The following is a 24,469-nucleotide window of genomic DNA, read 5'->3' as shown; positions in this document are numbered from 1 at the left end:
TGGGAAACACGTTTTGGTTACTGCTTACCTGAACAGCACCTTACAGAATTTATAACGGTTTATAATAATAATAATCAGGGGGTCATTGGGTGCAAGATAAAAAAAAAATAAACAAATAAAAATCTGTGTTGTAATGTCAAAATACATTTAAGCATTGTATTATTCTGCACATCTCAGTTGTCAGGTTTAATGGGCAGTTCCTTTGACATGCTTGTGCAGCACAGTGACAGACAGCCAGAGTCAGAGGAGGCATTGCATGCTAGTTCCGCTACGAGGGGTCATCCAGTAAGTGCAAAAGAAATCTAATCAAATCCAAATGTTTATCAAAGTGCTTATTTTTTAACATTGTCAAATGCAGCCAATGCACATAGAGATAAGCATTTATATCGAACGCCTAAGGAAGTAGTTCATAAGAGCAAATACCAGTGCATATTAAATTATAAAGGCAAATAAGACAATATTATGGCCAAGGACATGGCTTTCAAATACAGCCCCAATTCCAATGAAGTTGGGACATTGTGTAAAATGTAAATAAAACAGAATACGATTTGCAAATCCTCTTCAACCTATATTCAACTGAATACACCACAAAGACAAGATATTTAATGTTCAAACTGATAAACTTTATTTTTTGTGCAAATATTTGCTCATTTTGAAATGGATGCCTGCAACACATTTCAAAAAAGCTGGGACAGTGGTATGTTTACCACTGTGTTACATCACCTTTCCTTCTAACAACACTCAATAAGCATTTGGGAACTGAGGACACTAATTGTTGAAGCTTTGTAGGTGGAATTCTTTCCCATTCTTGCTTGATGTACGATTTCAGTTGTTCAACAGTCCGGGGTCTCCGTTGTCGTATTTTGCGCTTGATAATCAATCAATCAATCAATTTTTTTATAGCGCCAAATCACAACAAACAGTTGCCCCAAGGCGCTTTATATTGTAAGGCAAGGCCATACAATAATTATGTAAAACCCCAACGGTCAAAACGACCCCCTGTGAGCAAGCACTTGGCTACAGTGGGAAGGAAAAACTCCCTTTTAACAGGAAGAAACCTCCAGCAGAACCAGGCTCAGGGGGGGCAGTCTTCTGCTGGGACTGGTTGGGCTGAGGGAGAGAACCAGGAAAAAGACATGCTGTGGAGGGGAGCAGAGATCGATCACTAATGATTAAATGCAGAGTGGTGCATACAGAGCAAAAAGAGAAAACAGTGCATCATGGGAACCCCCCAGTCTACGTCTATAGCAGCATAACTAAGGGATGGTTCAGGGTCACCTGATCCAGCCCTAACTATAAGCTTTAGCAAAAAGGAAAGTTTTAAGCCTAATCTTAAAAGTAGAGAGGGTGTCTGTCTCCCTGATCTGAATTGGGAGCTGGTTCCACAGGAGAGGAGCCTGAAAGCTGAAGGCTCTGCCTCCCATTCTACTCTTACAAACCCTAGGAACTACAAGTAAGCCTGCAGTCTGAGAGCGAAGCGCTCTATTAGGGTGATATGGTACTACGAGGTCCCTAAGATAAGATGGGACCTGATTATTCAAAACCTTCTAAGTAAGAAGAAGAATTTAAAATTCTATTCTAGAATTAACAGGAAGCCAATGAAGAGAGCCAATATGGGTGAGATATGCTCTCTCCTTCTAGTCCCGTCAGTACTCTAGCTGCAGCATTTTGAATTAACTGAAGGCTTTTAGAGAACTTTTAGGACAACCTGATAATAATGAATTACAATAGTCCAGCCTAGAGGAAATAAATGCATGAATTAGTTTTTCAGCATCACTCTGAGACAAGACCTTTCTGATTTTAGAGATATTGCGTAAATGCAAAAAAGCAGTCCTACATATTTGTTTAATATGCGCTTTGAATGACATATCCTGATCAAAAATGACTCCAAGATTTCTCACAGTATTACTAGAGGTCAGGGTAATGCCATCCAGAGTAAGGATCTGGTTAGACACCATGTTTCTAAGATTTGTGGGGCCAAGTACAATAACTTCAGTTTTATCTGAGTTTAAAAGCAGGAAATTAGAGGTCATCCATGTCTTTATGTCTGTAAGACAATCCTGCAGTTTAGCTAATTGGTGTGTGTCCTCTGGCTTCATGGATAGATAAAGCTGGGTATCATCTGCGTAACAATGAAAATTTAAGCAATACCGTCTAATAATACTGCCTAACGGAAGCATGTATAAAGTGAATAAAATTGGTCCTAGCACAGAACCTTGTGGAACTCCATAATTAACTTTAGTCTGTGAAGAAGATTCCCCATTTACATGAACAAATTGTAATCTATTAGACAAATATGATTCAAACCACCACCGCAGTGCCTTTAATACCTATGGCATGCTCTAATCTCTGTAATAAAATTTTATGGTCAACAGTATCAAAAGGCGCACTGAGGTCTAACAGAACAAGCACAGAGATGAGTCCACTGTCCGAGGCCATAAGAAGATCATTTTTAACCTTCACTAATGCTGTTTCTGTACTATGATGAATTCTAAAACCTGACTGAAACTCTTCAAATAGACCATTCCTCTGCAGATGATCAGTTAGCTGTTTTACAACTACCCTTTCAAGAATTTTTGAGAGAAAAGGAAGGTTGGAGATTGGCCTATAATTAGCTAAGATAGCTGGGTCAAGTGATGGCTTTTTAAGTAATGGTTTAATTACTGCCACCTTAAAAGCCTGTGGTACATAGCCAACTAACAAAGATAGATTGATCATATTTAAGATCGAAGCATTAAATAATGGTAGGGCTTCCTTGAGCAGCCTGGTAGGAATGGGGTCTAATAAACATGTTGATGGTTTGGATGACGTAACTAATGAAAATAACTCAGACAGAACAATCGGAGAGAAAGAGTCTAACCAAATACCGGCATCACTGAAAGCAGCCAAAGATAACGATACGTCTTTGGGATGGTTATGAGTAATTTTTTCTCTAATAGTTAAAATTTTGTTAGCAAAGAAAGTCATGAAGTCATTACTAGTTAAAGTTAATGGAATACTCAGCTCAATAGAGCTCTGACTCTTTGTCAGCCTGGCTACAGTGCTGAAAAGAAACCTGGGGTTGTTCTTATTTTCTTCAATTAGTGATGAGTACAAAGATGTCCTAGCTTTACGGAGGGCTTTTTTATAGAGCAACAGACTCTTTTTCCAGGCTAAGTGAAGATCTTCTAAATTAGTGAGACGCCATTTCCTCTCCAACTTACGGGTTATCTGCTTTAAGCTACGAGTTTGTGAGTTATACCACGGAGTCAGACACTTCTGATTTAAAGCTCTCTTTTTTAGAGGAGCTACAGCATCCAAAGTTGTCTTCAATGAGGAAGTAAAACTATTGACGAGATACTCTATCTCACTTACAGAGTTTAGGTAGCTACTCTGCACTGTGTTGGTATATGGCATTAGAGAACATAAAGAAGGAATCATATCCTTAAACCTAGTTACAGCACTTTCTGAAAGACTTCTAGTGTAATGAAACTTATTCCCCACTGCTGGGTAGTCCATCAGAGTAAATGTAAATGTTATTAAGAAATGATCAGACAGAAGGGAGTTTTCAGGGAATACTGTTAAGTCTTCTATTTCCATACCATAAGTCAGAACAAGATCTAAGATATGATTAAAGTGGTGGGTGGACTCATTTACTTTTGAGCAAAGCAAAGATAAGGTGCCACATTTTCAATGGGTGACAGGTCTGGACTGCAGGCAGGCCAGTCTAGTACCCACACTCTTTTATTACGAAGTCACGCTGTTGTAACACGTGTAGAATGTGGGTTGGCATTGTCTTGCTGAAATAATCATGGACACGGCGTCCATGATTTCCAAAAACAATTTGAAATGTGGACTCATCAGACCACAGCACACTTTTCCACTTTGCATCTGTCCATTTCAAATGAGCTCGGGCCCAGAGAAGGCGGCTGTGTTTCTGGATGTTGTTGATGTTTGGCTTTCGCTTTGCATGGTAGAGTTTTAACTTGCACTTGTAGATGTAGCAACGAACGGTGTTAACTGACAAAGTAAGACAAGTAAGACAAGTTCTAAAGTGTTACTGAGCCCATGCGAAAGATCCTTTCCACAATGATTTTATGGTTTTTAATGCAGTGCCGCCTGAGGGATCGAAGGTCATGGGCATTCAATGTTGGTTTTCGGCCTTGCTGCTTACGTGTAGAAAGTTCTCCAGATTCTCTGAATCTTCTGATTATATTATGGACTGTAGATGATGGAATCCCTAAATTCCTTGCAACTGAACATTGAGAAACATTGTTCTTAAACTGTTGGACTATTTTTTCACGCAGTTGTTCACAAAGTGATGATCCTCACCCCATCTGTGCTTGTGAACGGCTTAGACTTTTTGGGGATGCTCCATTTATACCCAGTCATGACACTCACAATTAGTGTCCTCAGTTCCCAAATGCTTATTGAGTGTTGTTAGAAGGAAAGGTAATGAAACACAGTGGTAAACATACCACTGTCCCAGCTTTTTTGAAACATGTTGCAGGCATCCATTTGAAATTGAGCAAATATTTACACAAAAACAATAAAGTTTATCAGTTTGAACATTAAATATCTTGTCTTTGTGGTGTATTCAGTTGAATATAGGTTGAAGAGGATGTGCAAATCATTGTATTCTGTTTTTATTTATATTTTACACAAAACCCCAACTTAATTGGAATTGGGGTTGTAACTTGTCACACATTTTAAACCCATTTTTCAAAATATTCAGAGGTATAATTATGACTTTCATGCATTGTTTCACCTAGGATTTTATGTGCCACCAAAAAAGTCTCTTAGTTCTGCACTGCTACAAAGAACTGAATCAGGATCAAAGGGCAAAGGCAGTTATTTGAATGATGTCTTAGTGCTACTGTGTCGTAGCTCAAAACCACAAAGTCAGTGCAACCTTCACTTTGGAATATTTGCAGCTATTTTGTTTGGGCTTTTCAGGTTATCCAATGTCTCCACAATCTACCTTCAACCTTCGATCACTATTTTGGTGTAGTCAAAAATGGCAGAATTATATGTTTTTGGTTGTTCATGCAGTTTTGTCATAACTGCTCCCATGTCTCTCAAACAACCAACCATGCCCTTTATCACATGCACAGATTATTTCAGTTAAGTGTCATATCATTAAGTGTCTTTATCAAAACCTTTCCTCAGTCATGTGAATTACAGGTATAGTTAGATTCATACGTATTTAGACATTGACACAGTTTCTGTAATTTTGCTTTTGTACACCACCACAATGGAGAAAAATCAAATAGAAATCAAGACGTTCTTGCAGTGTAGACCTTCAACTTTAACTCAAAAGGTTCACCAAAATCTGCCATTAACCAGTTCAGCATACACCAATTTGGATACAGTCCCAATGTTTGGAGAGCCCAGACGTCCATGGACATTGGTGCATCAATGAGACATGCAAAAAAATTAACATTTAAAAAATTGCATAGTTACAAGAAATAAAAAGGTTGAGTTCCTCTTCTAAAAATTGTTGAGGTACATGTTTCTAAAAACATTCTAGACTTGCACACCATTCCAACTCATTATAGAAACATTACATAATTTATTACTACACTTGAAAAAGGTCAGGTACCTATTTTAAAACACTACCCAATCTAGAGCCAGTAGATCCCCACATTAGTGACACGCTAATATATACAGTTTTGCTCAAAAGTTTACTTATCCTATTTTACTGTAAAGCACTTTGATCACCTTGCGTGTTGTAAAGGGCTGTATAACTAAACATTGATTGATTGGATTAATATCCTGGCAGAATCTTTAATATTTGTGGCCATTTTTCAGAGAATATGAATACACACCTCATCTTCAACCGCTTATTCCAATTAAGGGTCATGGGGGGCTGGAGCCTATCCTAGCAATCATAGGGCATGAGGCGGGGTACACCATGGACAGGATGCCAGGGCCACATATAGAAAACAAACAACACATTCACACCCCACGCACACCTACGGACAATTTAAAGTTTCCAATCTGCCTAACCTGCGTGTTGGACGTGGGAGGAAGCTGGAGCACCCGGATGGAACCCACCTAAACACAGGCAGAACATGCAGACTAACATAGAAAGGCCACAGGTGGGAATCAAACCCATGACCTTCTTGCTGTGAGGCAACAGCGTTAACTGCTAAGCAGTGTGCTGCCGGAATATAATAATAACACCAAAACAACCCCCACACCCTGTTCTTAATACCGTGTGTGCCCCCTTTAACATCAATGGACGAGGCTCTGTGATAGTGAAGTTGCCACTGAATATGTCTTGGACTTTATGTACATCAATTATGAAGAAATACAAACAATATGCCACTCTATGGTAAATCTGTGTGGAGTAGACAGTTCTCAAAAACTAGGTGACTGTGCAAGAAGGAGAAGAGTGAGGAAAGCCACTAAGACACCCAGACAACCCAGAAGGTTATAGGCTTACGTGGCTGTGATTGGAGAAATTGTGCTCAGTGCAAGCTTTGCATATGAAGAGTTCATTTTATTTTTTCATTTTATTGATGAAAGCCTGTGTATTTCCAAATATGGTTTCCTTTAAATCTCCATTTTCAACTGCATTTTTCTCCATTTAAAAAAAAATACTTACTGGGTTTTGCATCTGATCTCTTCATATATAAAATGGAAGTTTTTCATCACACTGGAGAAATTCATTGCATCGGATCACCACAACTCAAATATTCAGAACAGTCAACATGTATGTGTTTGTTGCTGGTGTTTAGTTTGTCAGCCATGTTTTGCAAAAAGGAGGAAATTGGATGCTCACCATTCAAACATGGTGGTATCATGCAGTGAACAATTCCATCAGCTGACCATAACTGGAGAAGCAGTGTCCATTCACACATCACACAGACTGAGGCTACTTAAAGTGCTTTTATTTCCTATGATGACATTTGAAAACATACAGATATGTCTTTCCGACATTCCATAATTTGGTTTCCTTGAGTAATTCTGTTCTACATGAGTGATACATGAGTACAGTTCTTTTTTGTTTTTTTCCTTTTTTTGCTGGAAAACATGGCTTTTTGTTGAAAAATCAATCATGCAAGTTACAAAAAAGGCACAACGACTGACACACCTCTACCACAGGACAAAAACATGAAAGAAACGCAAGCATTAACTTTGACATTTCATGGAATTCAAAGGACAAATGGGACTTGATGTTCTGTTTAATGACTGTGTTGACACATAAATGCTACAACCATTGGCCACGACTAAAGAGGAATCATTAGCAAAGCTGCAAGGTCAGCTGTATTGTATTGCAAATGTTGTTCTGCACTGTTTGTGTCTATGCACTGCAGAGGGCATCCCATACACAGGAAGACAGAGATTTTGTTGCCTGCATTGCAGAAAAAAAAAGTTTAATTCAACTACTTCATAAATAAAATCAGAGATTCTATTGGTTCTACTGCAAATACACAAATGACAGAAGTAGCTCATGAAATGACAATAAAATAGTGTTTGAAATTATTTCAAATAAATGCATGCATGAAAGAGTAAATTAAATAATTAAATAATTTGACAATGCCATAAAGTAGGTTCTTGGGATCAGATATTAATTTTAGTATATACTTATATATTGCATTGTCAACAAAAGCAGTGGTTCCCAACCTTTTTTTTTCCTTGGAGTCACCACTATTTGTATCTGAGAAATGCTGCCCCCCCCCCCCCCCCGACTGTGTATATGCTTGCACCCACATCATAAGAACAATAAAATTATTCAATTTTAGATAAAAAATGATCTTTATCACACCTATAACTTTTAGAAGTTTTAATATAATTAAAATGATAATTACTCACTTAAAATTGTCATTAGTTAATTAAAATATGACTAGAATCCCCCCCCCCCCCACCGCCAGTTAATCCAAACAAATTTTTTTAATTAGTTTTGATTGTCCAGTAGGTGAGTTACTATAACTCTATGTAACACATGCACTTCTAATTTTGATAACTTCAGAGCAAACAAAACCTTGCAGCCAGCCCCCTGTGATCTTTGGTGCCCCACAAAGGGGGAATTGGACCTCAGGTTTGGAATCAGGTAATTAAACAACAGTATGAACACGATTGCAATAAACAACATTCTACTGAATAAAGTAGCAGCAGGGGCGGTGGCCATGTGGTTAGGGCACTTGGTTTCAGTGTAGTTCCTGGTTCAAACCGCACCTGTTGCATCAAGAAAGGCATCCAGCGTAAAACTTGTGCCAATTCAACATGAAGATCCACCTCAGATTGTTGTGGTGACCCCGAGTGCAAAACAAGGGAGTAGCTGAAGGGAATAAAGCAGAAATGAAAGTTTTTTTTTCAAAATGATCAGATTTCCTGGTTTGGAACGTACCACTGTTGAATGGATTTTTTTGAACTGACACTGTGTGCTTGACACTAACTGCGGATAGAGGTCAGTGCTGTTGACACAAACATTCAACCTACTAACGTAATGCTAACTCTTAGCACCTTCTGCAGTTAGCATGACTGACAATTACGTAGAATTTCAAATTATCCAAAGGGATAATGTCAGCGAAGCAATTTCCAGAATAAATAGCAAATCTAAAAATCTGATAATTTCTAGAAAACTGATCTATGTTAAAGGAAACCTGACATTAAAAAAATATCACAGTACATACAGCATTGATATCAGAGTAACACTAGCTCATTGCACTGTCTATTAAATAAATTCATTAAGTGAAATTTGGAATGAAAATGTTATTGATTGCGGCATGACGGTTTTTGATGGCATCACATGTTAATGTTTCAAATTACAACTAAACCAGTAACTGAATCTTGCCCGTCTTATTAAATACGTTCTTGTGTGCTTATAACTTACTGAAATGGAGACATGAGAAACTACAGTGTTGACCAGCATGATGACAATAGATGACTTAACTGAAGTTACACTGTTGTAATTTTACGTTTTTAGACTATGAAATCGCAGGGTTAGCAAGCTAACCAGTTTTGCTATCATTTTCTTGCTTTCACAGTCGTTCAGCAATGTTTGCAAAGCTAAATTAGTGAACGATACCACTCACACAGTTAGTGAACTAGATTCCACCAGTTCTAATCTAAAGTCTGTTATAAACAAAACAATAAAATGGGATGGAGGAGTAACGTTCGAGTCCATATTGTTAGCTACAAAAACACCGGATGCTACGCAGCACAGGGAAAGGAACTTGGGAGCACTTATAATCCTAGAGCTCAGGTGATCTGGCCCACATTGCTTTTGAAAGGCAGTGGCTGTCCATACATAGCCATATGTACATCGCGTCTCTCTAGTTGATCAATATAGGTCACGCAATTATGAGGCTATGTACTTGTACTTGTGCACTTATTTGCTATTGATCTGTAGATTCCTAAACTACATTACGGAAGCAGCTATGTATCCTTAACCATAACACTAACCATAACCACAGTCCTTAACCACAACCTTTAACCCTAACCATAACATGGCTGCGCTGTGTACAAATAAATGGAATTCTTAATACAACTACATACAGATAGCCACTTTTTTAAACAGAATACAAGGTATTAGATAATTTGCAATCTGAAATGTTACCACTTAAAGTATAGAGTAAGGGTGGTGGCCAAGTGGGTAGTGTACTTGTTTTCATTGTGGGATGTTCCCAGTTCAAACTCCACTTCTCCACATAATGCAGAGTTGTGTTTGGAAGGGCATCCGGTGTAAAACCTGTTCCAAATCAACACGCAAATCAGCTATGGCGACCCCGAGTGAGAATGAGAGACCAGCCGAAGCGACTTACTTTTTAACCACTTAAAGTATAGAACTGCTCTGTATCTACCCCAACTACACCACATTGATTAATTGTTTTTTGTTGTTGTTGTTGTTGTTGTTTGTTATGTACAGTAATTAATTCACTGGGAGTTTATTGATTTCTTACATGTCAAAAAGTCTCAATATGTGTTGAGTTGCAATAATTAGTTACAGTTTAAATGCTATAACAAGAAAATGGGCTGCAAGTTGTGAGTTACCTAACTCTATCTACATTTATGGAAATAAAGACTTGACACCCATTTGGCAGGACTACATGAAGGAAACACTTACGGTTGCTACACTGAGATAGAAAACCAAGGAGCCAGCAATATTCTCCTTTTTTGAAATATTTACAGTTTACTGGTCAAAAACCCAACACAATGGAAAATAAGTGCAAGCAGGACATTAAATTACATGACTTGCAAGCCTGAGCACACTGTAATACTGATGTTAACACACGAAACACTTACAAATGATGACAAAATATGACTCAGTCATGCAGTACTACAGTAAAGTACTGGAAGTGGATTTTCACATGTGGTACAAAGCAACCCTGCTTGAATTCCAGGCATTAAAGGAGCCCATGAATATAACAATGAATATTCAGCGATACATTCAATCCCATTTGACAAAAATACATACACCTTGCAGTCAGTGCATACAGATTTTTCTTCTGTTTTATTATCAAAAATGGCACAGAACACAAACACACATACACAATATAATTGTAGATCCTTTTTAAAACATGCTTCTATTACATGGTCTTGTAAACACATGCTGTAGCCTATCGACAAGTTTGAGCATGCATATGCGGAAGAGAGGCAAAAGTACTAATCAGTTTGCTGCTGTAGAATCACTGTTACATCTACGTGACAATAGACCAGAACTTCTGCACATCTTGCTAACGCAGCGTGTCTGCGACGAAGCTGAAACAACAACGTGTTACAGCACTTTGGCTTCAGCTTTACAAATTTCGTAGCTGATGAGAGCGATCCAAAGGACATGAGGTACCGTAGGGCATGATACATGCTCGATTTAGCAGCTTGGTTGGTTCCAGTGAATGATTTTGGATGTATTTATTTAAGATGGGCAGAGATGAAAGTTTTGCATGAATTAGCAGCTTTCCGAGTGCGGAGCAGAGTGGTGTTTATACTGAACAGTGTTACTTTCATATAGCACATTTTGCAACTGAAAGGATGTGTTAAAGAATGGCTAGTGTTAGCACATGCAGTCATGTGTTAACAGTTAGCAGGCGCTTACGTTTGCTGGTACGCCATTAGCAGTTAACAGCCACAGTTGGTGGTTGATGTTAACTGTGGTTAAAGCTAATGGCAAGTTGCTAAATCTAACTGCAGTTCACTCTATGAGGTATGCAGTTAGGATGACCGCGCAGGCTAATGCAAACCCGTTTTGTTTAATACAGTCCATCAGTCGTGTCATTGGCCAGTATAAATTGCTCTCACCTCCACACCTGGAAATCCGGGAATTCCCAGAAAACATTCATCACCGGATGTAGCACTTGCCATGTTCTATATACATTTGACTCAAATTCACACCATTGAAAATTTTACATTTCAACTTTTAGTGACTTCTCAATAAAATTGTCTGACAGAAAGTCTTGCAATGTTACACCAGAATATATTTTGAAATACTGATGTTTGCATAAACACCAGTTTAAAGGATATCAAAGCAAATATTGTGACGGGAGTGATTTGTAAAAACCAACAGCGGCTTTAAAAAGGCTGCAACTAATAGTCTGTTTTAGCTTAGATTAGCCTTTGAGCTAGCCATATCGGTCGCGTGCACTCACTCACTCACTCAGCTTCAGAACTTATCCGGGATCGAGTCGCGGTTCCGCATGCACAACAGATAAAATAATTGGAGTGACTGCACTGAACTGAACTGTATTCCAATCATGTTTACCTGAAAATGAAATTTACTCTCATTTAAGAGTTCAGAATGCTAACCAGAACACTGTAGAATCACTGGACTAGAGAAGTACATTGTAGCCTTAAGTCATATTTGCTATCACATATACAGGAAGCACGGTTAGCTCATAGGCTAAGGTTCCATTAAACAGACAGTTATTAATGGCCATTTAAAAAACAAACAAACAAACAAACAAGTGAAGTCTTGTAAACCTTCTAGCATCCTTACTTTCACTGTGGGTAAGTAAGGACTTTACATCCAAGTGGTCAGCACAGCTCAGATGTTACATTCACAGTGTCCTTGATAAAGTCAGAATGATATAAAGAAAGAAAGAGGCAGAGGCATAAAATAAAACATGTCAAATCGGAAAAGTCACCCTTGTATTCCTGTCCAGCACTGGGTCTGTCCAAAAGTGTGGTGAAACTATGCATATCAATGGTGTGTCCAGACTTATCTTGACTGGGGTGGCCCTTTTTGCAGGGGTGGTGGGGGACAGATTTATGGAGGGGCCACATGATATACACAAGTGCACATAATGGACCATCATTTAACAATCAGGCTTGAGCGTGACGATCTGAAAATTGTCATCAGGATGATAATATCAGCCTTTTTTTTAAAGTAGGTTAAGTCGTATTTTACCCAACCCAGATGGCCAAACTGACACGATGACTGATAGGACAAAAAGAGGACTAAGAGCACTACCAAGAGATGTCAGTCCTATTTACCTTCCAATGGGTCCTCTTTTGTTATGGGTGTGAATAGGATACCAACAAGAAAAGTATTCTATATATATTGCCTTAACAGGGTGTCTTTGTTATTGATCTTGTTGGCATGACTATTGCAGCTCCACACATATAACTGACTAAGTCTGGTCATGGAGCCAGTCCATTTAATGTAATGCGGTGGCCGGTCAGATTCCATTAGGAGGCCAAGTGTCACCGAAGGCCACGCCCTGGACTCACCCATGGAGCATATGCTTGTTTGTTCGTTTCCAGTGTGGCAAATTTTCTTTAAAACACATGGTGATATGGATTGCTACATCATTCATTACACCAAATGTCACCAATACTACTTTAGGTTAGACCGTGAAGCAAGATACAGTACTGGATATGGCTTACACTGAGCAAAAACATGCAAGCCAAGTGAAACAAAATGAGATTCCCAGCATCCTCTTCACAAAGACCTATGATAACTGTCAGCACGCTAAGAATCACTTTCTGTATTTCTTCAAGTGAAACATTCAGTCAATCAAGAATCAGTCACCCGTTAACTCACCGCCACTCCTCTCAGCAAATATGAAATGCAATGCTTATAAAGAGTTTTGTGACATAACAATGATGAGATCATGAGGGCTGTTTTTTGCTATGCTTTGAAGTGGCCAAGAGTCACGTGCTCAATCACTGGTTTCATGCAAGGTAGGGCAGCGGAGGGGGCGGGGGGTTGATTTCTGAGATAGTGCATTAGCTGGTGGGTGATACAAGTTACTTCTTTGCAGCTAAGGCTGCCAGCTGACCGTCGATATCCTCTGGCTGCAATGCATGCCATTGGGCAATGGGGCGACGGGGATTCGCCAACATGTCGGACCAATGCTTCAGACCTAAGCCCGTCGCCTTGCTGCCCACAAAGATCTTTCCAATGGCGTCATTCTTGCCGATCTTGTCGTAATCAAACACTGTGACTGCCACCAAGATTTTCTAAGTACAGAGAATTTATAACACTGTTTTAAGCATAAATTACTTCACAAGCAATGATTAATGTGCTGATGAAGGTCTACGGATCAGTGTTGAGTTGCTTGTACCTGCATTTGTTCCAGGGGGATTTCAAAGCTGAAGGATTCATTGTAGTACGGGTTTAGAGTGTTCTTCTTCACTGTAGTCTTCTTTTTCTTGAGACGCTTACCTCCCTGCAGCAACTGGATCTTTACATAGGGATCTAAAGAGGTCACCAAAAAGATCATCAACAGGGACTAGCAAGGCAACAGCAGTCGCAAACAAACACAAAAGTGCACATTGTAGCATTGTAGTCATGCAAATTCTGTTTGCCACATTGGTTATGACATTGCTCTACCAGATAATCCACAGGCATCCATCTTCTTCAGGTTCTTTGCCTCAAGGATGCAGACGGTGAGTTTTCCAGCCGTGGGGACATAACGGAGAGAGATGCAGATGTCTCCTAGTTTCTCAGGCTGAGACAGAAAAGACAAGTCACACATACTCATCAGAACATGAGGAAAGGATGTGAAGGCTTGTGAGGCAATACACTTTCAGTTACAGTCTGCTGTGTTTTGTGTTATCTGTCTCCTTATTTGAGATGTTCACCTTCAAGGTTTCAGCATCCAGATATGAAGAGATGGTAAGACTCAGTTAAAGACAGGAGCAGCCACATGGTGAATAATCAATCTATCTGTCTATCTATTTGAACACCCTGCGAGAATGGACAGCAACTCCTTCAGCTTCACCTCGGTGTTCTCTTTTTCAGTTTCATTCTTTTGCAAGTTCTCCCACTTAGAAATCATGGAGGGGTCTGAAATTTTCATCTTAGGTGCATGTCCACTGTGAGAGACAAATCTAAAAAAAATCTGGAAATCACAATGTATGATTTTTTTTAATAATTTATTTGTATGTTACTGCTGCAAATAAGTGTTTCAACACCTGTGAAAATCAATGTTAATATTTGGTACAGTAGCCTTTGTTTGCAATTACAGAGGTCAAATGTTTCCTGTTACAGAGGTCAAATGTTTCCTGTAGTTTTTCACCAGGTTTGCACACGCTGCAGCAGGGATTTTGGTCCATTCCTCCATACAGATCTTCTCTAGATCAGCCAGGTTACTGGGCTGTCACTGAGAAACACGGAGTTTGTGCTCCCTCCAAAGATTTTCTATTGGGTTTAGGTCTGGAGACTGGCTAGGCCACTCCAGAACCTTGATATGCTTCTTACGGAGCCACTCCTTGGTTATCCTGGCTGTGTGCTTCGGGTCATTGTCATGTTGGAAGACCCATCCATGACCCATCTTCAATGCTCTAACTGAGGGAAGGAGGTTGCTCCCCAAAATCTCACAATACATGGCCCCGGTCATCCTCTCCTTAATACAGTGCAGTCGTCCTGTCCCATGTGCAGAAAACACCCCCAAAGCATGATGCTTCCACCCCATGCTTCACAGTAGGGACGGTGTTTTTGGGTTGGTACTCAGCATTCTTCTTCCTCCAAACATGGCGAGTGGAATTAAGACCAAAAAGTTCTATTTTGGTCTCATCTGACCACATAACTTTCTCCCATGATGACTCCTCTGGATCATCCAAATGGTCATGGGCAAATTTTAGATGGGCCTGGACATGTGCTGATTTAAGCAGGGGAACCTTCTGTGCCATTCACGATTTTAACCCATGACGTCTTAGTGTATTACCCACAGTAAACTTGGAAACAGTGGTGCCAGCTCTCTTCAGGTCATTGACCAGCTCCTCCCATGCATTTCTGGGTTGATTCCTCACCTTTCTTAGGATCATTGATACGCCACATGGTGGGATCTTGCATGGAGCCCAGTCCGAGGGAGATGACAGTCATGTTAACTTTCTTCTATTTTCTAATAATTGCTCCAACAGTTGATCTTTTTCACCAAGCTGCTTGGCAGTTGCCCCGTAGCCCTTTCCAACCTTGTGGAGGTCTACAATTTTGTCTCTGGTGTCTTTGGACAGCTCTTTGGTCTTAGCCATGTTAGTAGTTGGAGTCTTACTGATTGTGTGGGGTGGACAGGTGTCTTTATGCGGCTAATGACCTCAAATAGGTGCTTCTAATTTGGAATAATAAGTGGAGTGGAGGTGGACTTTTTAGAGGTGGACTAACAGGTCTTTGAGGGCAAGAATTTCTGCTGATTGACAGGTGTTGAAATACTTATTTACAGCAGTAACATGCAAATAAATTTTTAAAAAAATCATACATTGTGATTTTTTTGGATTTTTTTTTTTTTTTTTGGATTATGTCTCTCACAGTGGACATACACCTAAGATGAAAATTTCAGGCCCCTCATATTCTAAGTGGGAGAACTTGCAAATCGCAGGGTGTTTCAAATACTTATTTTCCTCACTGTATATTATTTTTTAGTAGAGATGGCGTAAAAAAATTACTCACATAACAGTATTTATTTTTAGAATATGAGAATTAATGTTTAAAGTCCAGAATTATAATTCAAATTCAGCTGCTTAAAAACAAGGTGGAAAGAACTCAGCCATATGGGGTGTGCAGCCAGTACATTCTGAGTTTCCTGTCCCAAGGAAGAAGAAGGCAGGGCATCAACCTTAAAGTGTAGGTGACACAACATGCAATCTTTTTCCAATATTTAAGACTAAAATTAAACAACAGTTTGAAATTCATGCTTTCCTTGTGCACAGTTACTAAAGAGATAAATATCTGGATTTTGAACTGCACACCACTAAAACCCAGGAACTTCCTGGCGAGTCCCAACATTGGAGAAGAAGGAGGAAGTGGCATCAGTGCCTGATTATCTTAATAGTCCCATTAATTTATGGATTAATTTATGGATTTTTACAGGCTACTGACAGCCCCGTTTCCACCGAGTGGTTCAGGTCAGAGCTGCAAGGTTTTTTCAGTGTCAGAACGGTTAATTCTCACCGGCAGAATTGCTTTGATTGGCAGGTGGAACACTTATATTGACGAGCGTGCACAAACGGTTTCTGCGGCTTCTCCACTCGACACGGAGGCAAAACTGAGTATTTTCACATTATCTTATTTTATTTTATTGTTTTGTGAATTATGGGCTAATTTTGTCGTGTGCAGACTGACACGTTATGAGCAGATGAGAGACTGTGAGTCTTTGAACTTGCAGCGCAAAGCGGCCTGCGATGGAACAACAGGAGGATCTGTCCACAGCAGAGACTCGATCCATCAACAGATTGTAGCCAGTGCCAAACCTGTGACAAATGGACTTTTCTTCAGCCAGGACATAAGGAATTAAATTATTTTCAGATGTAATTTGTAAAGGTGGATGAGTTTTCATCAGACTGAAGATGAGCTCACTGAAAGGGACAGGCAAGACTATATTATTCACTCCTTGTGTGAATGGTTTTAATATTTAACAATAATATGTTACGCTACTAACGTACAGTACATTAACTGTATTCAAGAAGAAAACAAATAAATCCCTTCGGCTGCTCCCTTGTTGCACTCAGGGTCGCCACAGCAAATTCAAGGTGGATCTGCATGTTGAATTGGCACAGGTTTTATGCCGGATGCCCTTCCTGACGTAACTCTACATTACATGGAGAAAGTGTGCAGGGGTGGGATTTGAACCCGGAACCTTCTGCACCGAAACCAAGAGCATTAACCACTTGGCAACATTTATTTAAAAAAAAAAATTGCTGATATTTTTAGTCCCTCGTGTCATGTTTTAGATTTGAAATGTATGTACCTGTTTCTAAGAAAAAAAAAAAAAACATAATTAAAAAATCCACACTATCTCATCACATTTTTTGTTCTGATGTCACAGATAGTAAAACAAACTATTTTTTCTTCTTTTTTTATGACCAAAGAGCTGGCAAAAAACAGTTTATCACCTCCACCCACATGCCAAAATCACCTGCATTATTTATTTATTTATTTTTCTAATCACCATTCTGTGTTCTGAACTCTGCTGATATCATCGCTGTTGTCAGACTGAAGGTTTTTCCACCAAGGTTTAGTCTCCCTCATTGTCATCTAAGGCTCAAACCATGAGGCTGTATTCAACACAGCTTCTTCAGAAACATCTTCAAGCTCAAGCTCCAACACAAGAAAAAAAAATTGTCTGAAAACAGCTTGACCTCCGCTGTGTTTATAATTGGTTTGGGCTTGAATCAGCAGGTCCCGTTCTGGTGAAGACGTAGCAACAATTTGGCCGCAGCTGAGGGCTGAAATCAACTTTTATTGTTCAGGATTTTTTTTAAATATCAAAATTTCATCATTTTAGTGATTACTTGTGCACATTTTTTGGTGTCACCTACACTTTAAAGTTTGTCACATGTCAGCCACATGGGATGTTCAACCACTAAACTCCGAGTGCCAGGCCCAAGCCGGATAAATGAGTATGGTTGTGTCAGGAAGGCTATCCGACGTCAAATAAAAAATCAAATCGAATTTCCATACCCGGATTGGTCAATGCCCAGGTTAACAACAACCGCCACCGGTGCCATTGCGCAACAGGATGCTGGCGGAAATAGGCTACTGCTGTGCAAAGAAGGAGAGGAGTGTCCAGTGACAGTGGGAGAAAAGACAAAATAGAAGAGTGGAAGTGAGAGTTGGAGCTTTGAATGTGGCAGTACAACAGATAAAGGAGAGAGTGGCTGAGATGATGGAGAGGAGAAAGGTAGACATATTGTTTGTGCGAGATACCAAGTGGAAGGGAAATGTAGACAGCAGGTCAAGTTGTTGTATCATGGTGTGGTAGGAAGGAGAAAATGCTTTCAGGGTCATTTTAAAGGTTGTACGAGTGTACTGGAGGTTAAGCGAGTGTCTGACAGGTGATGATTGTGAAGTTGGAAATTGAAAGGGTGGATGATGAATGTCATCAGTGCATATGCCCCACATGTAGTTTGTGAGACAAAGGAGAAAGATTTCTGGAGTGTGTTAGATGAGGTGGTGGAGAGTGTGCCCAAGCATGAAAGAGTGGTGATAGGAGCAGACTTCAATGGACATGTGGCAAAGGGAACAGAGGTATGAGGAAGTAATGGGTAGATATGGTTATCAAGGACAGGAATGGGAGGAAGGACAGATGTTAGTTGATTTTGCAATAAGGATGGAAATGGCTGTGGTGAACAGCTACTTTAGGAAAACAGAGGAGCACATGGTGACATAAGAGTGGAAGAATGGTGCACACAGGTGACATTCTGTTTAGGAGATGCAAGCTAAAAGAATTGGCCACGGTAAGTGGGGTGGCAGGAGGAGAGTGTAGCTAGGCAGCATAGGATGGTGGTTTGTAGGATGACTGTAGAGATGAAGAAGAAGAAGAGAGTCAGAGCTCTACAAACAGGATAGATGGGAAGCTGAAGGAGGAAGATTGTTGTGAAATTCGGTGAGCAGGTGAGACTGGCACTGGATGGAGGGGAAGCAGTTTTGGATAACTGGAAAAGTCCTGCAGTGTGGTGAGGGCGACAGCTAGGCAGGTATGAGTGTGATAGTGGAAGGAAGACAAGGAGCCTTGGTGGTGGAACACAGATGGCCAGGAAAGCATAAGGAGAAAAAGGTTGGTGAGAAAGATTTGGGATAGTCGGAGCGATGAAGAAAAAGTAGACAGGAGTACAAGGAGATGCGGCGTAAGGCGAAAAGAGAAGTGGCAAAAACTAAGGAAAAGGTCATATAGCAAGCTGTACAGAAGTTGAATAGCAAGGAAGGAGAAAAGATTTGTACCCTATAGCCAGACAAAGGGAACAGAGCTGGAAAGGATGTGCAGCAGGTTAGCGTAAGTAAAAGATGCAGATGGTAAAATGCTGACAAGCAGGGAGGGTGTGTTGAGAGGGTGGAGGGAATATTTTGAGGAGTGAAGAAAATAAGAGAGAGAACAGCCTGATGATGCGGAGAGAGTACAATAATGCAGTGCAAGAGATTAGTAACGATGACTGAGGGCAGCTATTTAGAGGATGAAGAATGGAAACTTAGGTGGTCCAGATGACATTTCCAGTGGAGGCATGGAAATGTCTAGGAGAGATGGCAGTAAAGTTTCTAACCAGATTGTTAAATAAAATATTGAAAGTGAGAGGATGCCTGAGGAGTGGAGGACGAAGTGTGCTGGTTCTATTTTCAAGAACAAGGGTGATGTGCAGAGCTGCAGTAACTACAGAGGCATAAAGCTGATCAGCCACAGCGTGAAGTTATGGGAAGAGTAGTAGAAGCTAGGCTTAGAAAACAGGTGAAGATCTGTGAGCAGCAATATGGTTTCATGCCGAGAACGAAGCGCACTACAGATGCAATGTTTGCTCTGAGAATACTGTTGGAAAAGTACTGAGAAGGACAGAAAGAGTTACATTGTGTGTTTGTGGACTTAGAAAAAGCTTTATGATATGGTGCCAAGAGAAGAGTTGTGGTACTGTATGAGGAAGTCTGGAGTGGCAGAGAAGTATGTGAGGGTCATGCAGGACATGTACAAGGATAGTGAGACAGCAGGTGAGATGTGGAGTCGGAATGGACAGACTCATTCAAGGTGGAGGTGGGATTACACCAAGGATCAGCTCTGAGTCCTTTCTTGTTCACAATGGTGATGGACAGGTTGACTGGTGAGATCAGACAGGAGTCTCCATGGGACTATGATGCTTGCAGACTGTGATCTCTAGTGAGAGCAGAGCGCAGGTTGAGTCTACCCTGGAGAAGTGGAGATATGCTCTGGACAGAAGGGGAATGAGGTCAGTAGAAACAATAATGAGTACATGTGTGTGAATGAGAGGAAGCAGTGGAATAGTGCAGTTACAAGGAGTAGAAGTGGTGAAAGTAGATGAGTTTAATATTTGGGGTCAAACTGTTCAAAGTAATGGAGCGTTGGTAGAGAGGTGAAGAAAGAGAGTGCAGGCAGGGTGGAGTGGGTGGAGAAAGGTGGCAGGAGTGATTTGTGACCGAAGAATATCAGCAAGAGTGAAGGAGAAGAAAGTTTACAAAACAGTAGTGAGACCAGCTATTTTGTATGGTTTAGAGACAGTGGCACTAACAAAAGACAGGAGGCAGAGCTGGAGGTGGCAGAACCTGAAGATGTTGAGATTCTCTTTGGGAGTGTAGAGGATGGACAAGATTAAGAATGAACATATCAGAGGGACAGCTCAGGTGGGACGATTTGGAGACAAAGTCAGAGGTGAGATTGAGATGGTTTGGACATGTGCAGAGGAGAGACCAGGATAACTAGGAGAAGGATGCTTTGGATGGAGCCACCAGGCAGGAGGAGAAGAGAGAGGGCCAAAGAGGAGGTTTTTTTCTTTTTTTTTTTTTGACAGAGGAAGATCCAGAGGACAGGGTGAAATGGAAACGATTGACCTGCTGTGGTGACCCCCAACAGGAGCTACCGACAGAAGCAAAATTAAAACAAAGTGGAAAGAATGTTGTACTGATTTCATTCAGCAGAGGTGCAGTGTATTTGTTGTTGACTTAATCTGAGTATTACGTGATGTCACCTCTGTTTCAAACACACATCGAGAAAAAAACGGTGAAATATGAGAAATGTCCCCTGAAGATCAAATAGAGGACTGATGAATATTTATTTTATGGAACGCCGGCACTCAGACAACGCAAAAATGAAGAATGGCGCGAGTGTTTATTTGTACGTGAAACAGCTGAGTTATGCTGACTAGTTGCAGGAATCGAGAACACGGGCTACTCAACATCAGGGCTTCACAACTCGGCTTCCAATTTTCTCAGAGAGCATGGGAAAAATAAAAACTAAGCAAAGACAGCAAGAACCGTTTGCCTGCCTGATCACCGTGCAGTTACAATGATATTAGACATCACCCAAGTCCAAGCCAAGTCTTCAACTACGTGTTTTCACTATTAAATCGACTGTGCAGTATGGGTCTCCTGGGGTGGGGTGTGACAAAGGGGGGCTTAAAATTGTTTTGTACAAATTTATACATCTTTAGAAGTGTTTTTTTCCTCAACGCTTTCGGGTTACAACAAAGCAAACAAAAATCACAATATAATGCCATATCAAATTGCAATGCATTTCAAATCACATACATTAAGAATCACAATACAGAATTACATGTATATTGCTTCTGGAAGAACAGAAAGATTTTTATATAACTGTTTGAATGTTGGTACAGTGATCAATCACTGATTGAAATTTGAGTTTTAAAATCACTCTTCTTTGATCTGCGCTCTCCGATCACTCCACTCTTCGATCGGCCGCCGAGGTCAATGGTGTCATCGGCAGTTTCACTCTCAATGACATCATGCTTTGAAAATCGGTCATAGTCATAAACAGACATCACCAACGTCTTCCCTCCAAGCTCTTCGTAGGGCACCTGACCAACAACCAACAACATGCATTCAGGAAAACAAGAAAAACAATGGTACGACCATAGGCTGCGTGTGTGTGTGTGTGTGCCTCCCCCCGCTCCCCATACACCAGGAGCCTATAGCTGAGGGTGTGGGCTGAAGTTGCGGACGGTGGCTGCAATGCAGTGTGGTCACAGTGGGATCATGGTCAGCAAAGCGTGCACAGCTGGATAGCTTTATGTCCACAATGGCACAGCTGACAGCTGTGCAACACTGTGGCATATCGCAAACCCCACACCACCACAACAGAGATGAAAATCAGAACACAGCCCAGGTGCGTGTCACAGCGCCAGGTGACCGGACAGGCACATCACGTGATACGCGATCGCAATGTCCACAGTCTGTCCGTCATGTGACAGCCTCACAGAAAAATCATCGTGGCCAGCTCAACTGCCCCACAGGCTGGAGCCATGAACCCATCTTCATGCGTTTGTCAGGGGACCGTGATTGACATGTGATCACGTCATGCATTGGATGACATTCGAAATCATGCAGGGAGGGAGCTGACCACCAGCCACAGCCAGTGCTGCAGCGTGCGCCACTCCATATCTCGCAGTGGACCGTGGCGTCAGCACAACACAAAGCTGGTTAACACAGATTGTCACATGCGCTCCGATCACCCATGTGGAAGACACGGTGCATGGTGATGAGCTGCAGTCAAAGCTGCAACTGACCGCTGCATCATCGCTACACACAGCTGGGAAACATATATCATGCAGACTATCATCTAACGAGACGCCACTGCTGGCTCTCCTCACATTGTAATGAATAAAACCACACATCACCTTTCCAGTGCATTCAGCAGTGCTTCAGTGTGCACTGGCCAGAGGGCCATGCAGCGCCGGCTCATGTGATCATGATATGAGCGCATCAGGTCATTCATGTAAAGAAGATAAGGAAGAAAAAGTAATAATCCATGTCAGCTCAGTGCTGCCACGTTTACGCCCAGGAGGAAGATAAATCTTGTATTGTCCGTCCTTTCTAACAGAAATTACATTTTATGTAAAAAGTGTGGTTGTGTTTTGTGTGTGTGTGTTTTTTGTTTGTTTTTGGGGTTGCAGTGAGAACAGAGGCATGGTCAGTAACATGATCTTACATTTAAACAGTACATTCATTGTTCTTACGATGTTCTGTGCATTCACGTTATTTTGTGCTTTACACATTTCCGTTGATTTCTGCACAGCATAAATAATATGTCCAGCATGTACTCGCTGCTGCTGCTGTCTACGCCCTCACACTGTTCTTACATGTGCACACAAGCGTGCACAAAAATGTTGCCCCGGGAACATTCACACCTGTCCGACCATGTGTCCCTCCTGACAGCAGGTGGAATTTTTCACGTTCACCAAACTTTTTTTTTTGCTCTTTTTCGCCGGTTTCTGCTTCTTTCACCCAACTTTGTGGTATGTGTGAAGGAGCCATAAAGTTGGGCATTTTAACCTGGGCTTCTATGGGAATCTGCTCACTCAAGTCTCAAGCAGCTATTCAAGCTATTCCTCCTCCTGGTCACTTTATTTTTCACAGCCGGAGGTTGTGGCTTGGGTACGATATGCTAATGATTCTTCCTGGAGTTTTTGGTGACTCGCAAGAATTTTTTTTTTTTTTTAAAGCTGCACGATACATTTTGTTGAGAAAATGTTGGACTTAAACTGCATTGCTGCATAGATTTGTTAAAACAAATCAGTTTATTATATGGACATCTGGAGCAGGTGTGGTTGTCAGTGAGAACCAGAACATTTCCACACAGAAATGCAGGAGTCACAGTAATAAACCAGTACTTTATGATTGTGAAACAGGAGTTACATTCTAAAACTTAACACGGTAACGAGTCCACACAATGCTGCAAAAAGAATTTTCCATGAATGTAGCTGAAGCAGGCACTTCTTCCTTCACTCTCTGTCTCCCTCAGTGTATGTGTGATTTTTGAATTTACATGTTGCTTGAAATGCGCTTGATTGTCAGGTTCTTTTATTTCCAAAGTCTGCTTCTATATATACATTCAATGTCTTTTGCCTGAAGCACCAGAATCATACTAGGGTATGATTTTTTCTCTCACTGTAAATTTGCAGACGGGAGGCGATTCCACTCTGGCCACGGGCCACTTCTGAAATCTCTGTGGACCTTATTAGCTTGGACAGGACAGACCGGCTTGTAGACAGCACAGGCCAGTACTGGCGGTGCACCCAAAACCCAAGATGATTATTTGTGCAACTAACTAGAGATGCCAGTGCATTTAATATAGTCATGTATTTTTTTCTGAGGATCATGCAATAATTTGTGGTCTCTGTTCATGCTTTTCATTGACATTTCATCGACTAGAAGGCCAAAAGCAGTCAGCTCTGCTGCAGAGCAACTCTTCTATATTTGATGGCTACACAAGGAGACTCACCTTGAATACAAATGTCTCGTTGAAAACAGGGTTTAGCGTTTTCTTGTGGACTTTGGTGTCAAACTTTTTCTTCTTGTCGGGTAGGAGAAGACGCGTACGTAAGGATCTGAGGTCCCGCCTGAATCCATGGACATGAGATCCGCAGCTTGGAGGATGCCAACTGTGAGCTGATGGAAGGGAGAGGGCGGGGATTGGTCAGGGTCAGAGTTTCATCAGGTGAACGCTCGCAGATTATAAGATTTTCAATCTGACTGGCTCACTGCTGTAAAGATAAAGCCACATGCTGGTTAGTTGACAAGCACAGACAACCTAAGCCTCCTGACCAATCACCATGAAGCTTTTTGTCACTGTTATACAATAATCACAAA

The 24,469-nt window shown here is 40.9% G+C and overlaps 1 pseudogene; it reads right to left on the bottom strand.

Moving 5' to 3' along the window:
* Positions 1 to 13,049: 13,049 nt before the first annotated feature.
* The window catches only part of LOC117506079, a 49,642-nt pseudogene continuing 38,222 nt past the window's right edge, over positions 13,050 to 24,469 (bottom strand).

Source organism: Thalassophryne amazonica, chromosome 3, assembly GCF_902500255.1.
Source record: "Thalassophryne amazonica chromosome 3, fThaAma1.1, whole genome shotgun sequence".
Lineage (NCBI taxonomy): Eukaryota > Metazoa > Chordata > Actinopteri > Batrachoidiformes > Batrachoididae > Thalassophryne > Thalassophryne amazonica.
The sequence above is the reverse complement of the archived record's forward strand: the minus strand, read 5'-3'. Positions and strand labels throughout refer to the sequence as shown.